The sequence below is a fragment of the Onychomys torridus genome, chromosome 14 (genome assembly GCF_903995425.1).
Source record: "Onychomys torridus chromosome 14, mOncTor1.1, whole genome shotgun sequence".
NCBI classification, from domain to species: Eukaryota; Metazoa; Chordata; class Mammalia; order Rodentia; family Cricetidae; genus Onychomys; species Onychomys torridus.
The window spans coordinates 26,180,902-26,203,484 of record NC_050456.1 but is presented as its reverse complement, the minus strand read 5'-3'; the positions used below and the strand labels follow the sequence as shown (position 1 = coordinate 26,203,484).

Below are 22,583 nucleotides of genomic sequence, written 5' to 3'. Positions count from 1 at the left end.
GAGCCTAGGGAAAAAATACATCTACCATTTCATCCTAATTCCTGATTATATCATTTCAATAAGCTGAAAGACCAAAAGTGTACTAAGAATTTCATATGAAGAATTATATCCCCATCTGATTTTAATTTTGAGGAAAGAAAGGGCTGTTGAGAGAAGAAGACAGACATTCCTATTCTCTCAACTTTTGCCCTTATTGAGAATTTATGTGCAGGTTCATGGATTATAAACAACGTTCCACAGTGGTCAGCATGCTTGTAGCAAGACGTGTTGTGTATATGAGGGAGCAGGAGGTATATGGGAACACTGTAACAGTTTCTCAATTTTGATGTGTTCTAAAAAAATGAAAGCTGTTAAAAACAACTGCCAAGAAATATTTTAAAAGAACCTACTATCCCAGCTATGTGACATATTGATATCAGAAATGATGGCTGTGGAGAGAGTCCATAATCAGCTAAAAATATGTTAGCTTATAAAAAATATTTTTGTAGAGAATTCCATTCTTCCACTGAGGCACAAGTAGTAACAGAATCATTCACATTAAACCTTGAAAATAAAAACCTACAGAATTGTATTACTTAAACATACTAAAATAATTTTTTTAGGGAAAGAGAACACCCTACATCATTGCTCTGAAGGAAGAGTCCACATCTCTTTGGGAACAGCCAATCCTTATTGGCCATCTGCCAGGATCCTACCTCCTCTCCATCTGATATTTTAGATAGTCATGTGGAGAAGCTACTAACACACTGCTAAGCCAAGTCCCATGGAGCTAGATAGTGAATTTAATCACATCGCAGCTCTGTTCTTTATTCAACCCCTTTAGGGCATGCATAAAATTATAAAATACAATCTTAAACTCATACTTGCAGAAATAGGCATTTAAGCCTGTATGTCAATGGTACTTGTCTGAAGGTTTTTATTACAATCAGAATTTCAATATATATAAAATTGGATTTTACCCTAAGTGAATATTATTGACTCTATATTCTATATGCTTCTTTTAAAAATCGAGTTTCTAATGACATCCTGAACATTAAATACAATATAAAAATTATGAAACTAATAACGATATAAAATAGTCTTTAATATGGCCTAATATCCCTGAAATTTAACACGTTGATTGTTCACAGCAAGAAAGGATATCACAATTTATTTAAATGTTCCATAAAATATGTCAGCACTCTTTTATTTTGTTTCTAGAACTTCTAGCCCATTTTTAAAAATCACTTTAGTTAAAATGATATTTGGACACATATATAACATAAATGTAAAATACACACCAAATAACTGCATTTTCTGTTCTGGAAATTGTAGTAGGACTTTTCCATACAGCAAAGATGATATTCTTAACAGCAATGAAGAAATGTCTCTTCAGTTCCCCATATAAAAAGTAAGCATTCTAAAACTTGCACGAAAGTCTAGGTGCATGGTAAATAAGACTTACAGCACAGAGGTTCTGCTTATCTAGTTCCAAAATTTGTGTCATTTCTATCATACCATTTTATTAAAATTAATACAATGCATTGGTTTTTCCAGTGCAATTTACCTTCTTTCAAACACAAGCAACAAGAAAAGACGTGAACAAGAAAAGAAAACAACTAATTACTAGTTAGATTATTTACATAGAATGCTTACTAGAAAGTCTTTTATTAAATGGAATTTATTTCCTACAGCTTAGCACAGAATGGTTAGCTCTGTATAGATGTTAAAACTTTCAGTGTAAAGAAGTATCTAATCATAATGTCCAAGGAATAGAATTCTTTTTTCTACCAGCTAGCTTGTCTTCTCTAATCAACTGTTTCCTTCTCCCTACCTTAACACAATAAACTAGAATCTCGATTCTACTCATAATGATCAGTGTCATCTAAATGCATCACACAAGGTTTTCTGGCATGCATGCTTCTTTAGTTATGTACTTATAAAATCTTAGCGGGGCGGTGGTGGCGCACGCCTTTAATCCCAGCATTCGGGAGGCAGAGGCAGGCGGATCTTTGTGAGTTTGAGGCCAGCCTAATCTACAGAGTAAGATCCAGAAAAGGCATAAAGCTACACAGAGAAACCTTGTCTCGAAAAACAAAACAAAACAAAAAAATCAAAACCAAATAAAATGTTAATAAATCATAGTTGGAATTCCATTACAACAAACAAACTTCCGAAAAGATGAAAACCATGCGCACGCACGCATACACACACACACACACACACACACACACACACACACACACATACAGAGTTCCAAAGAAAAATATGAACTAATCAATAATAAGAATAGATAGTAGCACAAACTCAAAATAACTATCACAAATAAACTATTTTGATTCAGTAAGAAGCAAACATAACACTTAAAAGTCATCTTCTGCCTTGTTTTATTTATTAACTTATTTGCTTAAGACAAGGCCTCATGTAGTCCACACTATCCTGAACCCATTATGTAGCTAAGCATGACCCTGAACTGCTGATTATCTTGCCACTATCTCCCAAGTGCTGGGGTTATATATGTGCACCATCATAATCAATTTTATTTGTTTTATAGTGAAAAACTTGGGACTATTTATTTTGTTTATTGAAAAAAAAAAAAAACCCCAAGAACCAGAGCTTTATAAGATATTTTCTGGTCTAAATATTAAAGTAAGGAAGATGACTTCTGAGTTTTACTTAAATTTACTAACATGGTATTTCTAAAAACATCTTCTAAACTCCAGTCAAGTGTGATATGCAGATTCTATTTGCTTGAGTAGTTTGGGTGATGGGTTTTCACAATGTTACCAAAGTCCAAAATCTCCTGAGTAGAATCACACTCATTTTAAAAGACACTGAGGCTTCAAGGAAATAGTTTAAGGCTTTGGAGCCCGTGTGAGATCGGACCAAGGCAAGGTGTAAGTGAACCAGCTTCTCTCTGCATAAGATGTGTGGTAAATATGACTCCCTAAAATGTTAAAGCCGAGGGCAATATTGAAAAATTCATCAAACTAAAGCGTTTTTATTAAAAAGGAGAAAGAGCTCTACAATCTTAACAGAGTATAGATTTTATTTAAAGCTTCCTCAAGCTAGGTGATTCATACCATTTCTTTCTTTCTTTCAATTAATAAAAAATACTTAAAAGATAGGTGATTTAATTGGTTTCTGATATGCACTGTAGCCTTTTTAACCTTTCTTAGGGAACACTGACCCCTAAAGGTTCTAAATTTAAATAAGTTTCACAGTTTCTAAAGGCAACTGCTACTCAGGCCTTGTTTTTTGGTTTTTTGCTTTTTGTTTTTTGTTTTTTGTTTTAACCAATGCTGTATAAGTGTACACACTATGGCAAGCATACCTACCTTCATATAATACATAAACAGTTTCCAAAAGATTATTGTGAAGTATAAAACCCCTAAATCACATGTCTGTGATAAATCACCCGAATTAGTTTAAGAAATTACTGAGGAATTTATACTATTGCAAATTATTATACATAAGAGACTTACAACTTCTTTAATACAGTCAAATAAATAAGTGGATATTGGTACTATAATACCAAAACCTGCAGGTAAGGTCCTTAAGTTCTTTACAAAGTGGCATAGAGACTGCACATAACCTACAGACAAGCCTTTCCAACACTTTAAATCCTTTATAGACTGATTGTAATGCATAATGCTATACAAATAGCTGCTCCCCTGTATTCTCTAGAAAGTAATATGAAAGAAATTCTGCACCTGTTCAGCTCACGCACAAGCTTTCCTCAAAATGTTTTCTATCAGCTGGCTAAACTCTTGGCCACATAATCCACAGATATGAAGGGCTACATTGTAATTGCTAAAAAGACCTAAACAATCAACCATAAGACTACCTGTTAGAATACATGCTTAAGTTCTTCAAGACATTTTGTTTTACTTCTTAAAAAAAACACAAAAAGAATCCTGAGAAATGGGAAGTTTTTATAAAAAGGCAAAACATGTTTACTTAAGAGACCAGAAGACTGCATCAGAGTTCCTGTAGCTGCGGTGCATCTAGTAACTGAAACTCTGTTCATTCCTTCATTCAAGGTTGGATTTCAATTACTGAAGAAAATGAGAGGATGCTTTTAGATGCCTTCACCACCTATCCCGTCTATCTTAGACAACACATACACAAAAGCAAATGCTCATGTCTAGTACATGATCTATCTAATAAACTCTTATCTTTAAAACATTTCAGCAATATTTGTATAAGAAATTCAGTAAAAGATTGTATGTGATATGTAATGTGTGTGCGTGCATGTGTGTGTTCGTGTGTGTGTGTGTATGTGTAAAAATAATAAAGAAAAAGAGACAATAAATTTGTGGGGGAGTAAGTATGAAGACATGGAAGGGGTTGGATGGAGGAAAGAGAAGGGGGAAAGTGATGTAATTATATTTTAATTAAAATTATATTTTAAAAAAGAAATGCAGAAAAGAAAAACCACTTGGGTATTCCTTATGGAATTTAAGACAATACAGAGACATGGCTACATAAGTTTTAATTAGACCACTTTCTTTTACAAAGGTAAAATAAGATTTAGTAAGGTAATAGTCATAAGAATAGGCTTTAATATCTGTGTGAGATCGAGCTTTAAGCAATTTATGAATAATACTGTGAACTTTAAGATAAAAATGACATGTGAGAGTTTACCGATGAAGCAATACTAAAAAGATGCTATATTTACCTGTTTGTTTCTTAATAATGTTTAGTATCAATTTGATAAAAATGTTTTATTTGTATTTCTATTGTCAAAAGTTCTTATAAGATGCACATTTTCTTATTAATGTTTCAGTCCATTCTCCCATAGTACATGCCTCCTACAAGACTATTTGATATGTGTGTTTTCGTTCCTAAACCCTTAATTTTCAAAGACATCCGAGGCGTCAGAGGTCCCTTGCTGGTTGCACTACACTTGAGAAGTACTTCCTCCATAGCTTCTATCTCTTTAGCTTTATTAACAATGATTCCATTGGCTCCTTAAAGATCTATCAGTCTCTACTGTGAACAGTATGACTTTCACAACTACGTGACCTAAGACTGGAGAATGTAAATAGGAGGCACATCATTATTTGCCTTATTTTATTTTGTACCTAAGTTAGGTGGAATGCATTTTCAGCTATTCAAAATAAGAATATTTGCTTGTTTGTTTGAATAAGAGAAGAAAATAGCCACAACAAATTAGTTCCAGTTCACATAAAAAATTCTTATCACAAACTTAAACAAAAAGAAAGTATACCAATAGTAAGTGCCAACAGTACAGGCACAAAACCGCTATCATTACAGTGAAACCATATACAAATACAATGTATACTATCACTTTAAACAAAACTCAGTCAGCTATTTGAATCATAAACTCATCAAAAGCAGCCCAGAGTATCAAGCAAGAAAGTAAATCACTAATGGCAGTGTAAATAGAAAGTTTTAACTATGAAAATCAAAATCAAACGAAGAAGTCAGAAAAATATTCATAAGGCACAGTACCTTTCTATATTTCAAAACCGTATGTAGGAACTTACTCAGTGATCATCAGACTGCCCCTTAAAATAGCTTTCAGCCTTCTTTTTTTTTTAAAGTACATACTTTATAAAGATTTTATTAGAAGGACACCAAACCAAGAGAAAGGACTGAAGTCTTTTAGTAAGTATCCTATTTTCAGATGATAAAACTGAGATGAAAGAAAATAGATGAATAAAAATATTTAAGCTTTAAACTGTATGTACAATGTCATGTTCGAAATTATTTGTTTCCTAAGAGTTCCCAAATTTCAGAATTTTACTAGGATACACTGGAAGCCTCCTGCATTTTCCCTTCCCCTCAGCATTTATCCACCTGCCTTAATGTTTAGACTGCCATTCTGTTTGTCACTGTTTCTGCATATCTATGTCTTCTCTCTGTCTCTCTCCTTGTGTCTGTCTGTCTGTTGGAGAGTCAGCCTTTATGCATCTTAAATCTTTGCAATTGCTGTTTTTGCAGTTCTGACTCTGGCCCCTCTGAGTCCCTCTGGGTGTGTCTTATTGTAGGCATGTGTCTGCTTCTCAGTCTGTGTCTCAGTCTCTTCTGCATGTTTCTCTCTTGATGCGCCTTTCTCCCCAGGCCCCATGGCCATGTTTGTCCGCCCATGCCCAGTCTGCCACTCTGGTGTCTTTTGCCTCTGCTAGTTCCTCTGCATTCCTGTGCATACGCCTGCCCCTTTCTATTGTGTGTTTCTTCCCCCGTTCTCTGCTTTACTGTGTAGCTCTGTCTCCAGGATGTGTGTCTCTCCAAATCTGGTATCTCTGCTTTTCTTCAAGCCACTGTGTGTGTTTCTTTACGTGCATCTCCACGTGTGTATCTCTGTTTTTGGGGGTCTTGGTCAAGTATGTCCCTTCCTGTCTTTCTCTGACTGTGCCTCTGTATGTCTGTCTCAGTCAATCATTGTCCCAGTCGCCTTCGTCCTTTTGTGTGTACATTTTTTTTCTTTTTCTGTGCATCTTTTTTTTTTCTCCCCTTTGAAAAATCTTTTCTGTGTTTTTCTCTTTCTCTGTGAGCATGTATGATTCCTTTTGGGTATGTGTATAAGTCTCTATGTCTTTCTTTGTGTCTCCTTTGCCATAGGTCTTTCTGTGTGAGTCTCCTTTGTGTGTGTGTGTGTGTGTGTGTGTGTGTGTGTGTGTGTGTGTGTGTATACATGACTGTGTGCAAATGCATGCATGCATGCATTCACGAGAGTGTGTGTACTTGTTGTTTGAGGCTAACATATTGGTTAGGACAAATACACTCCACCACATGAAGCGCTTGATATTAAGATCAGGAGTCCCCACCTTCTGAGCAGCCTTCCATGTGCACTTCTGTCTTGTTTGCTCTGGCACTGTCTCTGCTTTTGGCTCCAAGACTGGAGCTAAAATAAAGCCAGCTCTGGATAAATAAACTTAAAACAATATATCAAAACACGCTTAAATCTTACCTTTATTTAACAGATTTATTGGATAAACAGCTTTCTGAAACATCTATAGTAGGAAAATTAACTTCAACAAGTGAAATTAAATCTTTATTCAGAAAAATGTTATTTTATCACAGATATGTTTTCATAAATTCAGGTTAAAACTTTGACACATTCTAACTTCTTGGGTTAGAGAATATATATTTGACTTACATCTTCAACTACAATCTCACGTGTTTAACACTTTACTATTCATTCCATAAACTTTACATCTAAAACTTCAAATTTATTGATTTAAATTTATCACACATATATTCATTTAAAACCTGTAAAGACAATTTAAGATTGCTAGTCTACTTTTTTAATCATTAATTTATGAAATCATTGGGATTTTTCTTCTGCACTTGTTTTAATAAATATGATAAAAGTAATACAGGTTTTACTTCCTCCCTTATTTATTTTCTTCATCCTTTCTTTTTAAAGGAAAATGAAGTAAGTTATCCTTCCCAGCTAGAACCCTGTGTTCTTCAAAAAGTACTTATATAAAGCTGTGGTAAGCTTCTTCTTTTCCAATTTTCTCTAAATATGTTGATCTGGAGTTGGCAATCTTTTTCTAAGTTCCTCATTTACTTTTGGATTAGCTGAAAATATAGGAAGTTATTAATATCAAAGAAATATGTTCTAGTCAATGAAGCTATTTCCCTACATATTGCCCAAAAAGGTTAATAATAATTGCAGTATTTTAATAAGAGATTCATATAGCAAGACATGTAGAAAATACAGTCTTTAATAACCTCTGGAGTATTTTAAAGCATGTCTTACAGGCCTTAATGTGCTTAGTAATATACTATTTAAAACCATAATTTTATCCCTCTGCAATATACAGTCACTCTTCCTCATCATTTACCCAGCTAATGAATGCCAGCAATTAGTAAAATGTAATCCCATTGCACAATCATTTTAATGCTTTTAGCACTCAGAAAAGTAAACACCAAATTAATACTGCTCAAGCCATATCAGATCCTAGTTGGAAGCAGGCAATTATAGTTCAGCTCCTCAGGTGTAATTAAATGATTGGAATGATTTAGTTCCATAAATGCAAGTTAATTCATAAGCAAGCAACAAATATACTGGGAGTAATTACAAGAAACATTGACAGCCTAAGCAGGGCAATTTTTTTATTTTTTTAAATAAGCCTGATGTAGTAAGATGCTGCCCTCTCCTGGGCAGATCAGTGAATTTCTCAGAGCCAAAGAGTTCCACTTCAAAAATCTTAACTTTAAAGCCTCTAGCCAATAAATAAATGGCATATTAACTTTACATTACTTTTTATCTCACAAGCCCAGAAAAATGTATTATAGTATAGTAATTTATAGAATCAATGTAATTAATTTTTTTCTAAGTAACATCTTTGGTCCTGAGAGCCAAAATGAGCTGAGCAATTTCTAAACTTTTAATGAAACCAAATCATGCTTGTGTAGCACTGACTGACTGTAAGTGAGTCTTCTTGCACCCATCTGGACTGTCAATGCAGTGTATATCTCATAACTAAGTTATGCTTTCATAAGCTGCAAGATTTGTGTGAAAAATGTAAACTGACAATGTATTAGGACTTTACATAATGGCCTAAAATTGTTTTTAAGTTTAATAATAAAAATTAAAGACTGGTAGAATTGTCATTATAAGAATAATTTAAAAAAAAAATTGTGTGTAGCTCTGTTGTGTGTTTGTGCCATGTATGTGTGCATGCCTGCCAAAAAAGGGCATCTGTTGTCTTGGAGCTGGAGTGTCAACGCACTTGTTACCTGCCCAGTGAGTATGTTAGGAACCAAATTCAGGACCCCTGGAAGATCAGCAAGTACTCTTAATTCAGATCTATTTATGCAGCTCAATAAGAATTTGAAAAATAAAACATAGGAGCACTACAGCAAATGGATCTTATTTACAGAACTCCCAACGTTTTTCTTCCTTACTTTAAAATGAAGCAGGAACCTACTTATGTTTTACTCAGATGATCCTTAATGTCACACATTTAGGAAGCTTACTTATTATATTTTAAAGGTGTTATAATCAATGTTTGTGTGAAAAACATCTATTGTATTTTTATAATACAAACTCTAACATGTATCCCTTTGCCTTTCTGCAGAACTGAACATGTTCTAATAAAATTTTGCAATTATCACAAATGTTTGTCTTCAATAAATGCAAACACATAATGTTTACCACTACACCATCATTCTTTGGGAAGGAAAAAATTCTAAACCAATGCTCTTCTAATTTGCTCTCAAATGCATTAAAATCATATTCAAAATAATTTCTTATGTAAACTATAAAAATAAATCAAAATATTAAAAAGTCCTGTCATGAAGTTTAAAATGTACAGCACATTTTCTTTGACCTTGGTGTCAGAGTCTTATTTTTCAATTCATATCTTGTACACTGTAAGTTAATTGCTTTTGGAAAGTACTTATTATTCATGTAAAAATTAATGTGCCAATGTGTTTAAATCCTCTTAAATGACCATTCATGCATCTATCTTCTTTAAGTACCAATGAAATCTGTCAAAAGACATCAATGCAAAATGATCTTAAAGAAAGTTCTAATAGAAATTTTTTCTGCTAACACAATTTTCATATTCACCAACTTTACTTAAATTCCATTAATTTTTTAAGCTACTTTTAATAAATTCACCAAGTAAAATTTTTAGGCCTCATAGTCTGTCATTTGTGTTCCAGCTGACATTATGAATATTAATAACTGTGTTATCCTGATTAAATAGGCTTCATATGAAATCCCTGTGAATCCTATAGCTCAGACATCTCATTTTTCCAACTCTTTATGAATTTGGATTCAGACATTAAACTGGGAAAATCTTAAAAAGCAGATTTAATGGCACATTTGCATATTCTTAAGCAAAAATTAGATGTTTTAGAGATCCAAACAATTAAAATATCTATATATTATAACAGGAATAAATTTCTATACACATGTAACATATTTTACTTTTCTATCTTTTTTACAGAAAAGGTTAAGGATAATAAAATACTGATTATTATCCTTAAGAACTTCATATAACAACTTACTTTCAAAGAAATATTGGCTTATATTAAAAATAATTGAATGATTTTAGAGTATCCTCAGATAAATTTAGCTCCCTAATAAAAAAAAGTTAACTTATAGACAATACAAGTTAATTGCTTAATTATTAGTAATTTACATAAAGTTCAATAAGCAAAATATAATTCTCTTCAAACCAAAATTGTAAGTTGTGCTGAAGGGAACATGCTGTTTTTGAAAAACTAATAAAATGAGCATTGTATGACATTAGCCTTTGTTAGTTAAAATCTTCTCCATCCCAAATTCTTAGCCTCATTCCTCCAAGTTATTTTTAATTCTCAAGGAATGAGTTTCATGGGAATGTAAACTTGTACAACCACTTTGGAAATCAGTATGGTGGTTTCTCAGAAATTGAGAATCAATCTACCTCAAGACTCAGCTACATCACTCTTGGGCATATACCCAAGGAATACTCAATCATATCACAGGGAAACATGCTCAACTGTGTTCATAGCAGCATTATTTGTAATAGCCAGAACCTGGAAGTAAACTAGATGCCCCTCAACGGAAGAATGGATAAAGAAAATGTGGTACATATACACAATGGAGTACTACTCAGCAGAGAAAAACAATCATGAGGTTTGCAGGCAAATGGATGGAACTAGAAAATATCCTGAGTGAGGTAACCCAGACTCAGAAGGACACACATGGTATGTACTCACTTGTAAGTGGATACTAGATGTAAAGTAAAGGATGGCCAGACTGCAGCCCACAGCTCCAGGGAGGCTGGTTGGCAAGGAGGACCCTAGGAAAGATGCATGGATCGCTCAGTGATGGAGAAGAATAAAAGAAAATAATAAACTAAGCAAACTGCACACCCCCTTTTCTCTATAAGGAAATGGAATCTCAATGTATGATAGAGTTACCTATACTCACCCAAAAATGTAGAAAAAATTTAAACATGTCTATACTCTCAAGTGTGGTTTACCTCTCTTTGTTTACTGAGCATTAAAACACTTCATGAAATAAAATTTGTTCATAGGCTACTCTGAAATTTCAAATTTGTCTAACATTTGACTTTTAAAATTAATGTTCTTAGAGAGTTTTTTTTTTAAATGGGATTTCATTCACCAGTGTTACAGCACCCAGGATTTTAAGAAAATTATGTATACAGGTGTTTTATTTGCATGTATCATCCATGCATGTCTCAGTGCCTACTGAGGACAGACGAAAGAGTTAGATCCCCTGAGACTGATGTCACAGATGACTATTAGCCATCATGTGGGTGCTGGGAATTGAACTCAGGACCCCTGGAGGAGCATCCATTGCTCTTAACTGCTGAACCATCTCTCTAGGCCCTTCAGGGTTTTAAAAACTTAATTTTAATAAGAAATAACCTTTCTTTATACTACTTTCTTTAACTACATTTCACAAAGGTTTTTTTTTTTTTCTTCTTTTGCTGGCTTTGGTTGGTTACCTATTGAACAAAATAATCTCCTCCTAATTGAATCATGAGTTTTTGTATGCCAAATCCAAACTAGGAATCATTTGTAACACTACAATGTATCCAACTACAAACTTCAGATTTCATCTTTTCCAGATTTAAGAATGTTGACAGTTTCTTTATGGAAACAATTTCATTAAATGGCCAAAGGGGAGCACCATACACTCAAGATCCAATTATCTTGTCATATGATGTAACATACGGACAACATAAGCATATAGTCTACCTAGTTTTTCATCTTATTGAACAAAAATCCCTCAAATAATCACAATCCCTGGTGCATTCTTTTTCCAAAAGAATTTCTTTCAGTCAACTGCCTTCTTTCTGCCACAAAGCAGCAACTAGTGTTCCTCAGAACCAGGAAAGCAAGAGAAGGTTCAGAGAGAAAGCATGTGGAATAAATATGGCCCTGGCTCATAGTTGCCAAAAATAGAAAATTTACTTTGGGGGGCACCCAGGCAGGGGGATTGGGATCTGTCCCTGGTGCATGGGCAGACTTCTGGGAATCCGGTGCCTGTGGTATGACAGCCTTGGTGCAGTGGGAAGGAGATTGGACCTGCCTAGGCTCAGCGTGCCAGGCTCTGCTGACTCCCCATGGGAGACCTTGATTTGGGGGATGTGGGGATGTGGGGTGGCTTGGGAGAGAGTGCTAGGGGGTGGGAGGAGAGAGGAGGGGGTATCTGGGGGTGGTCTCTGGAGTGAGTAGAAAATGTCTTAATAAAAATGAAAAAAAAAGAAAAAAGAAAATTTACCTATTATTTGACCTTACAGTTCTAAAACTGAAGGTATTATAAAAATATGTAAAAGTTTGTATGTACAGAATAGTCATGAAAGCAATACATTTTCTAAGGGCAGATGCTGAGCCTTCAGTCATGCTGGACTTCCGTTCCTCATACACACCTAGCTAATTCTTGCCTTGATGCCTCTATACTTGCTATTCCTCTGCCTAGACTCTTACCTAGACCTCTGAACGGTTTTTCTCATCAGTCAGGCTAGGCTAGGAAGTCATCACTTCAGAAAGAAGTTACCTAGCTATCTTAGCTAAAGATCACAAAACTAATTGAGTTAGGTTTTATTTCTTTGTTTCTGATATATCTCAACATCTTTATACATGGAGAGAAGGAGCCCCTGATTTCCTGCATCTCTGTTTCTTTGGAAAATGTGAAATAAGCACCAGGTATGTGATGAAGACAGAGGGTGGATAGAAGACAGGTAGAAATTGGAATGAACATAAATGTCCATCAATAAAGAACTGGCCAAAGAAAATGTGATCCAATTATAACATATTAAATCTATAAGGTTTATACCACAAACACAGAGGTATACAGAAAATGTATGGAAGATTATTTTAACAAATATTGTTAAGCATTTATATAATATGAGCCAAACACTGTTCTAACAGATAAAAAAAAGAAGAACACAGGTTTTTCATGAAAATATAATCTCTTCAAAGTGACACAGTGTATTCATACATTAAAAACAGCAAAAATTTTCATCATATTTATGATTAAATAGACACAGTATTTTTCTTAAATCTGGACACACATGGAATTATTTCTAGTGAACTGTCTGCAGAAAAGGTCTTAGAGCTAGAAGGAAAGATGATGACAATCAGAAAAAGAAGTGTCTACTTCATTCACATCTGTAAGTATATTGTTTCAGTGTGGGTCTGAATTATTTTCATTTAAATTTAAATGCTTATAGGTAAGTTTGTGATTTAAATGGAAACCATCAAGGTATCACATTTCACCTGAGAGGGCCAACATGAAGAGAAAGGTAACTATCTTCAATGACTCTATATTTTGTTGTAGTTATTTGCTTGCTTGGGTTAAGTATATGAAAAAGCTCAAGGCAAATGAATAAATATGGTAAGGGTTTCTGGCGATTGACCAAATCTGTATGTCAGTCCTGGGGACTAAACCTAGGGCCTTGCACATACTAGCCAAGCTATTGAGCTACATACCATCCTTTGCTTTTTTCAGACATGCTGACCTTGAACTCTATGGAGAGCATGATGGCTTCAAACTCAACATCCTTTTTCCTTAGCCTCCTGAGCACTGGGATCATGGGCTCATTTAAAAGGCTATGTCAACACATCTGACATAACTGTTTCTTAAAACTACATTTCTTAGTTCAACTAGGAACTATTTATAGTAGTCTCAGAATTCAGGAGTCTGTAGTTTTAAGTTTTATAATGAAACTAAGTTATTCTACATTATGACTACTTTCCTGCAACAGATAACTCCTCTTTGGTATATTGCTTTAGTCATAACAAATTTCTTTTTTAAAAAGACTATTTCCTATCACTAGAGTCATTGTAATATAGAATGTATCTGTGAACTTGGCTGGGTCAGCTACTTGATCAAGTAATAATTTACCTGTGCTCAGAAGGTTTATCTGGATAAGCACAACATTTGAAATCAACAGACTTAATCAAATGGACTGTCTTCCCTAATGAGAATGGGCCAAGCAGTCGGTCAGTGGAAAGTCTGATGAACAAAACAAAAAGGCTGACCTGTACAGAGAGAAGACTGCCTGACTGCCTTCAGCCTGGAACAGCCTTCAGATTCAAATGTCACCTTTGTTCGCGCTCGAGACTACTAGGCTTCAAACTCAGAACACCACCATAAAGGCGCATGGTTCTGAGGCCTGCAGATTGGGATGGAACTGCAGCATAGGCTTTCATACTTCCAGCTGACTGCAGATCTTGTGACTTGTCAGCCTTCATAAGACATGAGCCAATTCCTTACACTAAATCAATGCATTCATTCATGATTCATTCATTCCTTAACCACGCACTTGCTCTGAACTACCTGAATAGTCATGAAAGGTCATCAAATTAAGGAAAAACTAAGTGTCTGGTATTCTACATTATCAAAATTTGCAAAGAAAAAGAGCATACTCTGGTGCAGAAGCCTTCAGTACAATTATGAACAACACTTGAGAATACATGACATGGCACAGCCCAATGGTTTAAAAAAATACAGCAAAACTTTAAAACTAGTACTATTTTCAAAGGGCTAATCATATACCAGGATTTTATAAAATATTCTGAAACATTTTGCCCCAAGCCAAACTAAACTAAATCACTTAATCTAGCAAAGAACAGACTATAAAAACAGAGTTGGCTTATAGAATAGTTTCTCCCCGGAACAAACAGCCTGTTTTCTTAAGATCCGTGTGGGTGCCAAGTTCTGATGCAATGGCATATTCCTGCACACAAAAGCTTACATTGCCACACAACCAACTGAAGTTTTTGGCATAGCTATGGTAAAAAGCATTAGAGCAAGTCAAGTCAATCTCTAATGACAATTTTTAAGCACAGACACTTGAAATCAAATAAAACAGCTACCAGAGAAATCCTTCTAAAATAAATTTAAAAAACTAATCATATAAAGTATCTAATTGATTCCATTTCATAATAATATATTTTCTCTAATTTAAAAAAATTCATTTAGTAATATTCTATAGTTTCTAAAGTTTAAGTATACATACTAATAAAGATATTAATAAAGCATATTATATCTATATATCTATATCTATATCTATCTATCTATCTATATGTATCTATATATATAGAGAGAGAGAGAGAACTAACACCAACAGTTAAATTGAGTTTTGAACATTTAATAACAGTTCCATTAACTCAGAGTGTTCAGATAGGCAATTTCATAAGACAATAGAACAAATTTATTTCCAACAACCAATGGTGCATACAAGCTAGGCATTTTCTTCTATAAAGTGTAAAGCTAGAGATAGCTTCAAAGTTGTAGAATACAATTACTAGAAGCAAGTTTTAAATATACTAAAATAAATGTCAGGATTATAGCTTGAATTTCTTATCTAGTATCAACAAGGTCACAGACAATACCATTCATTTTTTTGAAAAATCATAAATCTCAAGTAATTTTTGTAGTTAATTTAAACTAATAAATCTTTCCACTAATGAAAAAGTATATATATGATCCTAAAATAGTTATTCCACAGATAATATGATAAAATTTTATTATTACAAAAAAAACCATAAATAAGACACCAAAATATAGGATTTTTCCTTGAAAAAGCAAGGAAGTTTAAGTACTAACACATGTGTTATGTTATCTCTCTTTTACCAAACTATAAAGAGTTTCTTAGGATATAGATGAATAGATATACACATTCAATCAAAATTGTTCTTTAAAAGGTTTATTTTTACAAAAACTATCTCAAATTGGAAAATTTACTGAATTTAAAATATTACCTACAAAATTAAGCAATACAATTGTATAAGAGTCCAGACAAAGTATTGAATAAATTAATAAATATATGCTATTTTTAAAAGACATTTTCCTCTCTCAGGAATGCCTTCCACTTTTTAAAAAGAATGTTACATCTTTCAGGACAATTTAATTTATATGATGTGTAAATTTATGAAATATAATAATTCCTACAAACTATTTTCTTGTATTAATAACTTGACAGTTTGAGTTTTGTAAGAAAAGCACTTATAAAACAACAAGTAAGAAAAAAGAAAATAAGCTGGGTAGTGATGGCACACACCTTTAATCCCAGAACTTGGGAGGCAGAGGCAGGTGGATCTCTGAGTTTCAGGCCAGCCTGGTCTACAGAGTGAGTTCCAGGACAGCCAGGACTGTTACACAGAGAAACTCTGCATCAAGAAACAAATAACAAAAACTGAAAGAAAAAGAAAATTTTATCCTGTCATAAGTATTGAAACTATTTCAAAATAAAGCAAACATTATATGCCTCCTGATGAATGTATCAGTAGTGTTATTCTTGAGTAGGAAGAAAACAGGGAGAGAAAAGACCGAGACAGGAGGAGTGTGGACATGAGAATAATAAAACAACTTCAGTTAACCTGGCCATAAAGGATGAACGCTGAAGATGGGTAAGAGGATCTCTACTAACGCGTGTGTGTGTGTGCGTGTGTGTGTGTGTGTGTGTGTGTGTATGTGTGTAAGAACAAGAATACACAAGAATACACAGGACTCAACAATTCCTTCTAGAACCAAAAGGGAGCATTCTCGTCTGTCACATTTGAGTATTTCCTTTTATGATAGAATATCTATATGTGATATATACACACTATACTACATAAATACCTACCCCACAGGATATCACAACATATATCATTGGAAAAAGCCTACAAATTTCATTTTAGCAAACAGGAACTGAAAGAAAATGTTTCTAGTTGAATGTATGTATTTTTCTTAAACATCTTGGAATTACTCCCCACTTTAAAGTTTACGTTGTTAGCAATAGTTTAGTGCATATGAGAAATAGGGTAGGTGCACTCTGTCACCTTTAGCAAGCATCTCCTTCACTGTTTCAATGACTGTGCTATTGCTGTGAAGAGGGCATGACCATAGCAACTCATAAAGGAAAGCATTTAACTGGAGCTAGCTTACAGTTTCAGAGATTTAGTCCATTATTGTCATCCATGGAACATGGTGGCAGGCAGGCATGGTGTTGGAGATGTAGCTAGAAGCTACATCCTAATCCAAAAGCCAAGAGACTGTGGTGCTATGGGATGTTATTTTGTATGCTGTGAATATGTGTTGCTTTGATTGGTTGATAAATAAAAAGCTGATTGGCCAGTAGCCATGCAGGAAATATAGGTGGGATAAGCAGACAAGGAGAATTCTGTAGTATGAATTTTAAAGGGTCTTATTAATAAAAACAAACCCAGGGCCAGGTATTGGGGTGAAAGGTGGAAGATCAGAGAAGCAGAACAAGCCACAGCTACCTCACATTGCCAATTTCTCAAACTGTTTCCTCAAACTGGAGGCCTCTGAGTCCTCATCCAGAATGAATTTCAGCTGAACTGCTGCTCAAAAGCCTAAAAGCTTAACCAGGCCTAGTTCCTCGTCCTCACACTTTAAATACCTTTCTGCTTCCTCCCATCACTTCCTGGGATTAAAGGCTCTTGTTACCATTCCTGGCTGTTTCCAGTGTGGCTTTGAACTCACAGAGATCCAAATGACTTCTGCCTCTGGAATGTTAGGATTAAAGGTGTGAGTGCCACCATTTTCTGGCCTCTACATCTAGTGGCTGTTCTGTTCTCTGACCTCAGATAAGTTTATTAGGGTGCACAATATTTTGGGGAACACAATATCACCACAGAATTCTTGGAAGAGGAAGGCTGAGTCAGGAGTCGCCAGCCAGACACAGAGGAAGCAAGATGACAAGGCAAAACTGAGAAACGGTACCAAGCCATGTGGCTAAACATAAATAAGAATTATGGGTTAATTTAAATGTAAGAGTTAGTCAGTAATAAGCCTGAGCTAATGCCCAAGCAGTTACAATTAACATAAGCTTCTGAGTGATTATTTTATAAGTGGCTGAGGGGCCACAGGAGCCAGGAGGGACCAGAAAACTTTTAACTACACCGTGGCTGGTGTGGACTCTTTAAACCTCAAAGTCTACCCCCAGTGACACACTTCCAACAAGTCCACACCTAATCCTTCTCAAATAGTGGCACTCCTTGATGACTAATCATTCAAATATATGAGCCTATGGGAGCCAATTTTATTCAAACCACCACACTCATTAATCTACTCAGAGGCCATATGCAACACTTTAGAGAAGCACCTTAATTATATACAGTGTAAGTCATCGAGTTTTATTATCTGTTCAACTCATAACTTTAGGACCCTAAAATATTCCCTAATGTGTTTTAAAAGACATCACCATTGTAAATAGTTCCTTTTTATAGAAGTCATTGTTTCTTACATATGTACAACATTTTTTAAATCAACTAAAGTTGATGGCTTTTAGAAAGAAATCATAAATAGAAATAGTGATGAGGACTTGTGGTAGTTTGAATATAAGTGACCCCAATAATCTCATAGGGAGCAGCACTTTTAGGAGGTGTAGCTTTCTTAGAGTGGGTATGGCCTTGTTAGAGGAAGTGTGCCACTGTAGGGGTGGGCTTTGAGGTTTCTTATGCTCAGGATACCTCTCACTGTCTCAGTCAACTTCCTGTTGCCTTCTGATCAAGATGTGACCAGCATCATGTTTGCCTGCACACTGTCATGTTCCCTGTCATGATGATAACAGACTGAACCTCTGAAAGTCACCCCAATTAAATGTTTCTTTTATATGCCATGGTCATAGTGTCTCTTCATAGCAATTGAAACCCTAACTAAGATAGGACTATATAATTCTGCTTCAAAATCTGAATCCCTTTTACCAATTAGTAGTCATTAAACTTATACAAAAACCAACAACAAATCTGGACAACAAAATTAATTTATTACAATGTATATAAAAACCAGATGTGGTTGACTCATTTAGAAAGCTGATGCAGAATTGCCATGTTTAAGGTCCATAAGTTCTACTACATTCCAGGCTACAGAGTGAGGCCCTGTCACCAAAAAGCTAGTAGCTGTAAGTGTACTTAATACATTTATAAACATATATATATATAAATATATACATATTATATATATTAAATTGTTTACCAAAGTAACTCCTCAGAGCAGTGATGAAATAGCTATGCCCCAAATCTTTGACCTGGGAGAAATGAGGAGCTGTCAAAGGCCAGGTTCTGAATCTAGTTGTAGTCTCTTTTGACTCCTTACTCAAGAGAACACAGTGACCGTTGGAGCAACTGTCCACAGATCTCTACTGAAACCCTGAGTTCTAACCTATCAAAAGCATAATCCCCCTCCCCATTATCTCTTCCGATACAGATAAAAACTTGAGCACGCTTGTCCCAACTCTGGATATTCCACTCTTCCTCTTTCCCACACAGCTGCTTACCAACCTCCATGACCTAGCTAACCTATTTTCTGGGACCCTAACTCAAAAGGTCTGACTCTCTCTTCCTCTTCTCCATCTGCCTCTTCCTACCAGCCAAGATTTACAGCTTGTCGGCCCCTGGTTTGTCTCTCAAAGTCTAATAAAAGAGTCCTTGAGCTTCCTTATGACTTCATTTTTCATTTACATATTTTAATCAAGGTGACTAAGACCCAAGACAAGGCCCCTGAATTCCTTGATTACAGACGCTTTCCAATAGGCTTCTCCATTAATTATGAATTGCATATTTGCAGTCATGTGATCATGTCAATGCTCTCCTGTTTAGATGTTTCCTCCACCAGACAGTCTAGCTCACTGCTCTTAAGTTCTGCACTCCACAATGTCTAAAGACAAGTCCACTGAATTGATTTTGTGTTTTGTTTGTGATGCTGAGAATCAAGCCCAGGACTTCACAGATATCAGGAAAGCACCTTAACACATTTTTTTCTGAGTGATAAAGATGGCCATTACTCTATTTTCTAAAACATGTTATCATTTCCATCTGAAATTTCATCAGAATAAATAGCTTTTTTTTATTTGGCTTATGACAACTCCTGGGGATAAGCACTTTAGCTATGATGTGCTGACCCACTTAAACACCAAATAAACTCTTGGCATCACTCTTTAAACTTCAATAATGTGCCCTCATGGGTCCCACCTCTAAAATGGTTTCACCACCTCCCAATTGTGCCATGGACTGAGAACACATGGGTCTTTGTGAGGGGCACACCAAATGCAAATTGTAACACCCAGATAAAATAAAAAGTTGGCTAAAAACAAATCTTACTATAAATTAAGGCCTGGTAAGATTTGATAATGATTTAAGTCTGAGATAACAGGGACATGTATGATCTTTAAAAACTAATTTAGTATTCCTTACTGACCTTGCCTTAACAGAATAATCAGAGGCTAATGGAACTATCTGGGATTGGAGATGCTCTGTTTGCTGTCTAAGAATATTACTAAGCCTAGTCTTTAAGATAGAACAAAGGAATATGAATTTGAATAGAGCCATAGGCAAAATAATCTACATAGAGTTTTAAAAGGACCATCTCTTAGGCAGTGCTTTTAGACCCTTGAGGCTATGACATCATGATCTCAATATGCAAGCACTTTTATAAGTATTCTTAATGCTGACACATGGATGAAGATGCATAGAAACCAATGACTATACTTCAGCAGATTCTCAAAAAGAAAGCAGCAGAGATTTGAAATCTGTCTAATGTAAATGCTAATACATTACTTTTTTAAGATTATAAGCAAGCCTGTTCTGGGCCCAGTCAGAAACTGTGGCTATCATCAAAGGTCAGTCAGCAATTCTGAGTTCAGAAAATTTCACCATTTCCTGGATCTGTCAATTATTTAAATATGGCTATTGCCATGGGTTAGATGGACTTTGCCCCCAAGGGCTCACGTGCTGGAAGTTCAGTACCCATTGCAGTGATGGGGAAGCAATGGAACCTTTAAGAGGCAGCACCCAGTGGGAGCGTTTTAGGTCCTTAGGAGTCTACCTTAGGAAAGGAATGCTTATTTCATAAAATGAATATTGAAAGAATAAGTCTGACTCCTCCCATTTCTTTTTGGCTTCCTATGTCACAATGATCCCTTGTTGCTCCATGTGTTCCTGACATTGTGGTGTCATCTACCTTGAGGTAATACAGCCAAGAGGATCCTATGCAGAACTAGCACAATGTTGTCTGGAATACCAGCCTCCAAAAATGTGAGCTAAGTAAATTATTTTTCTTTTTAAGTACCCACCTTCAGGTATTTCATTACAGTAAGAAAAACAAATTTCTATATGCACTTGACAGAGATGACTTATAACACAGACACGTGCTAGAAAGAAAGTGCAGAAGGTTGCACAAATACAGGCGAATTCATTATCTTTTTTTTTCTCTTTCTACTTTCTCCAATTCACTATCTCAAAAAATACTGATAGTAATGCCCAGGCTCCCTAACAGATGTGGTGGCTCATGTGCCTATAATTCAGCACTATGCTGACTAAGGTACATGTCAGGGGTGGAGAGGGGGAGAAAGAAAAAGAGAGAGAAAGGGAGAGAGGAGAAAGGGAAGGAGAGAGACAGACAGACAGAGACAAAGAGAGAGGCCATAGAACTTCCCAATACAGACTACTATCTGATATGACTCCTGTGACTCACCCACACACCACAACAGACCACTTGTTGTAACAATAAGAGTTCCCTAACTGGCGTATTGAATCCAGGTGCCAAACGCCACTATGGGTCTTTTGAAATCAAGATAAGCAGTGCCACATTTTTAAACAATCAGTCAGAGACAGGGTACTTACATAAAACCACAACTATAGGTTATAAATAAGGGCTTTTTATTCCTTTTTGCTAGAGAGTCAATCTTTTATTAGTAACTACCAGCATGCCTCTGCCTACCCTGAAGACAGTAATGTCTTTGAAAATTAGCTATGCACAGCTTATAGTAAGTAAAAATGTGGTGGGTAAACCTGTACAATAATTCTTTAGAGAAAATATGAACAGCCAATAGTTTTGGATCATTTGGGTAAAAATCCAACAGAAAGGTCTTAGAAAACTAATAAGAAAACAGAAAAATTTAGTAATAAAAGTTGTTGGCTCAGTGGAAAATTAAGGTGCTAAGATAAATGTCCAATTTATAGTCCTCAAATTGCTGACTTGAGCTAATAAAATAAGAGTACTAGGTTTCTCAATCAGTGCAAAGGTGGGACAAATGATATGGAATACACAAATGCACAGGATAAGTATTGTTGAGGGAAATAAAGTGAACTAAAAATCATAAGGTCTTTTTATTCCAGAGTAGTAGTTCAAAGAGGCTGTGGGGACCTTGCAAGATTTCTTAACAGGTTAAGGCATTTGCCTTCAAACCTGATAACTAAAATTCAATCCCTGGTACTCACTAGGTGGAGAGAATGGACTCCCACAAGTTGTTCTCTGACCTCCAATACCCATGCAGTGGTAGGTGCATGCACACACACACAAATAAATAAATATAATAATGAGTTTTAAATGAACCTCTAGAGAAACAGAAGCAGTAATTAAGTTTTAAGACAAAAACAAAACACAAAACAAATGGATTCAGCACAGAATTCTACCAGACTTTAAAAGAAGAACTAATGTCAATGCTTCTCAAATTATTCCACAAAACAGAAAATGGAGGAACATTTCCTACTTCTTTTTACAATGAACTGACTTTGATAGAGCCCTGGACAATACCCAAAGTTTTCAGCAATCAAAACAATTAAGAAAAATTTATCATTAAAATGGTGAAAAAGAACATGGCCTCTTGGTACAGACCCAAGGTCCGCCTAGTTCTTACATG

The 22,583-nt window shown here is 35.2% G+C and overlaps 1 protein-coding gene across 2 annotated transcripts in view; it reads right to left on the bottom strand.

Annotated features, from left to right (window-relative positions):
- Mipol1 (mirror-image polydactyly 1) overlaps positions 1 to 22,583 on the bottom strand; it is a 310,896-nt gene that overhangs the window by 240,796 nt on the left and 47,517 nt on the right. Inside the window, exon 1 of one of the 2 annotated variants that reach the window (XM_036206364.1) lies at positions 10,675 to 10,699. The exons of the other annotated variant lie outside the window; for it this stretch is intronic. The gene's annotated coding sequence lies outside the window, so the exon portion shown is untranslated. Of the gene's footprint in view, positions 1 to 10,674; positions 10,700 to 22,583 lie in introns of those variants that run through there. 2 annotated transcript variants of the gene reach the window in all.